We start from the raw sequence: 3,957 nt of genomic DNA, 5'->3' as shown, positions 1-3,957 counted from the left end.
TGACTGCGCAAGAGTGCCTTTTGGAAGCCCAGTAGAAATCTGCTGCAGTATCTTCAAGACTCCATGGTGAAGGTGGCCCAATCTCCGGTGCCATAGCTCGCCATCATCCCGGCTCACCAATCCTTTTGCCTTGCATGTCCTTACTGCGCAGCCATCTACATGCAATTGATAAAGGTTATTGACTCGAATCCCTATCTTCCGGGTTTCTCCAGTTGTATTACTACGCAGGAAAGCCTTTCCCTCGCTGAAGACAACATCATATCCCTTGTCTTATAACATCACCACAAAGATAAGATTCTTCTTCAATCCTGGAACATGCATCACTTCCTTCAATACGAAGGGTTTACCAGACTCCCTCTCAAAGGAAATGGTACCAATACCGGTCGCACTGTATCTACCATCATCGCCCATCTCGATGTGCACTCCAAGATCTTTCTCATCCAGATCAGAAAATAAATCTCGATCTCCTGTCATGTGAAAAGACGCACCACTGTCCAAGAACCATACCGATCCCATCACACTTGATACTAAGCATGCGATCAATGAAAAATCTAGCTCAAACTGCGAGGTTAAGGCCTCTCCCGTTGCAGATCTAGCAGCTTGCTTATTTTTCTTCTTCTGCGGACAATTTGTGGCATAATGTCCATGCTGGTGACAGTGAAAGAACTTCACCTTGGACATGTCCTGCTTCTTGCCTTTCACACTGGAATGAGAAGCTTTCTTGTTCTTCCTCTTCTTTGCTTTGGTAGCCAAAGCGCAATTTTCTTCATCAGATGCCTTTGATGAAGATCCGTCCCTGGTATTCTGCCTGATTTCCTCTTGCACAAGATCAGACCAAAGTCTCTCCCATCCTGGCAATTTCTCTCGACCATTGACAGAGTCCTGATAGGAATGCCAACTCTTCGGAAGACCAAGGAGAGCCAAGCTCACCAAGTCCTCATCATCGACAGTCACCCCCACACTTCCCAGCTCATCCCGGCATTGGGTGAACTTCGTGAGATACTTGGGCATACTGTCTCCTTTCTCACACTTAATGTTTCTGAGTTTATCCTTGAGTGCCAACTTCCTTTGGTCACTCTTGCTTTGGAATAAATCTGTCAACGCTTTCCACATCAAGTATGGAGAAGCCTTTCCATGCAGGCTGGATACAATGTGATCCTTCACGCCCTCCAACAGAATCCTTCGACACTTTGCTGTCTTCTTTTGCCAAGCCTCAACGTGAACAACATTAGTAGGCTTTGGGACCTCAGCCTCTATGAACTCCTTCAACCCATTGTCATCTAACACTGCCTCCATCCTGTCTTTCCATGCAATATAATTCAAGCTACCTTCAAGGGCATACTCTAATCGCAATCTGTTGAATGACATTTCAACTTCGACACCAAGAAAACACTACTGCAAATTCGAATTCCACCAGCTCAAAACTCAACCGCTTCTGATCTAAAATTCGTGAGAACAAAGTATTTCTCGTACAGAGATTGACTGTATGGGCATTTACCAGATATCTCACCTTCCAAAAGAAGGATGAATCCAGAGGCTACCTGGCCCGATTACAGACTCTGCCTAAAGAAATAAAATGTAATCACTTTCTGAATAATAGATCTGATGATCAACTTCGCTCTGATACCATGTAGAAATTTTGAATAATATAACACTTATTCACAGAGATTATCTTGATTATACACTATTTGCAGAATGCATGCATAATACATAACCTCCTCTACGTTGATCATCAATTTGCGGAATTAAAGACAATCGCATGCGCACATTGAAACATCAATCACACATATCAACACAGTATGTAATGGGGAAAGCATACAGCTGAAAACCCCCAACTATCTGTATATTATAATGATAGAGAACATGTAACAATACATAGTACAATACTCCTCACAAGTACTCAGTACTATCTCCACCTGCTACACACAAACGAGCTCAGATCTGAATCAAGTCACAGGTTCAAATCTACTCCACTGTTTGCCTGCCTCTACTGCGCAATCCAAGATGAGAATAGATCTGATCCAAGCTCGTTTTCCCTTTGCTTGTCCTGCACAATCCTCATTGGCAATCTCAATCAATGATTGTGCAAATATCATGCACAACTATAGTCACAACTGATAGTAGACTCACCCTTTCACCCACCTCTAACACTTGTCTCCACTGAACTGTCCATGCACTAAGTTAACTGATGTATTCTTTAGTTAATTTATGAGTTAATAATTAGTGAATTAATTAATAATTAATTCACATCACTCATCACTAGTGTATTTGGCAGTTAGACTAAATACAACTAGTTCAACTAAGTCAAACTGAACACAACTCCATCAACTCCTCAATCAACTCCACCAAACTCAATCACTTGAGTTCTAACTGAAGTCCATCATGCAATAGCTCAACTAACCCATAGGAAAAGCGTATTTCCTTTTGGCAGTTGCATGTTCCACACCCGTAGCTCGAACTGAAGTGCTGCAAGAGGATAAGATAATTTTTATAGTCCAAATATTATTAAGAGCTAATAATATTCGATTGTTCTATTTTTAGACTGGCAGTCTAAAAATAGACTCCGCCCATATGTCTAAAAATAGAGGTCCATCTATTTTTATCAACATGACCAATCATCCATAAATAGCATCCTGCAACTCATAGACCATGATCCATATGTCTAAAAATAGACTTTGCGCCAAAAATAGCCTGCGGGCCCACTTAGTGAAGGCGACTTCTTTTCACTAAGCTCCATCATCTTGTTGCATTTTTAACAAAAGAAGCAGTTTGATAGGGGGAGTACTTGGGTACCCCATTTTCCATTGATGTCAAAGGGGGGGAAATTGTTGAAAGTGCAAGAATATTTCCATCATTGACAAAGGCGGAGACTGTTGGTCAAGGTTGTCATTGATGTCAATATGGCATTGTTGGAGATGGAAAATATTCTTGTCATACATGTCCTAAAGATGGTGCCCTAACCCTAAGCATGAACATGATGCATGATCTAATAATGAACATTGAAGCCCTAGAAACCCTCCTAGGCACATGCATGCATAATAATGACAATATGATATTCTAGCCTTGTTGAAGATGCTTAATAATAATGGCCCTTAAATCCTTGCTCTAATAAAACCCCAGCTATATGAAATCCTTTTTCTTGATGAAGAAGCCCCAAAGCCTCATGATAATAATTGCTAGATGTCCTAATCCTAAGGCCTATGTCTATATAGAAGGTGCCCTAACATTGTCCAAATAATAAATTCCTAAAGGCTGCCATGGATAAATTCATTGATAAAAATATGATCTCATTACACTTGATGACATGGATTGATGACCACACTTAGAGCTCCAATGAAGGTTCCTCAACCCTTATCCTTGTCCCATTGACCTTATACATGAAAAATTCAAATATTCCCAAGGTCTATACTACATTTCTTGAATAGTCATACATAAAATTGCTTATATCTTTTTGAAGACATCATTTCACAATGGCCCCTTCTCCAACATGTAGAGGATTTCTTCACCTTTCTAATGAGCCCTCACTTTCCCTCAAACTCCATGTAGTTTAGGAGAAAATGAATTTTTAAGATAGAATATCAAATAATTTTCCTAGCCGACCTATGCTCAGTTATAATAAGTCGGAGTCACTTCAAAAAGACATGTCCCTTCATGTCTAGACGAAAGTCAAAGCATTTCATTTTAGATCATAAAAAGTGGTGATTATTTCATAAATAAGACACAAAAAAGAAAGGAAAGTTCGCATCTCAGGAACCAAGGGTGAGGAGGATTTTTAGATCACAATTTGGGAATTTAAGATATCTCTTATAAATTCAGATCTGCACTTATGAGTATTGTATGTGGACAATGTTGTCGCACAGATTGTCTGGGTAGCGCGGCAATGCTCAGACCGGGCGCTGTCACCCTGATCCTCGATCCCTCCATTTAAGCCGTCTCCCGAGGTTGAGGGGAGTAGAC

This window comes from Pinus tabuliformis, chromosome 2_1 (assembly GCF_031772625.1).
Source record: "Pinus tabuliformis cultivar Carrire ecotype Pingquan chromosome 2_1, CPIR1, whole genome shotgun sequence".
Taxonomy (NCBI): Eukaryota; Viridiplantae; Streptophyta; class Pinopsida; order Pinales; family Pinaceae; genus Pinus; species Pinus tabuliformis.
Note: the sequence above shows the minus strand (reverse complement) of the source record.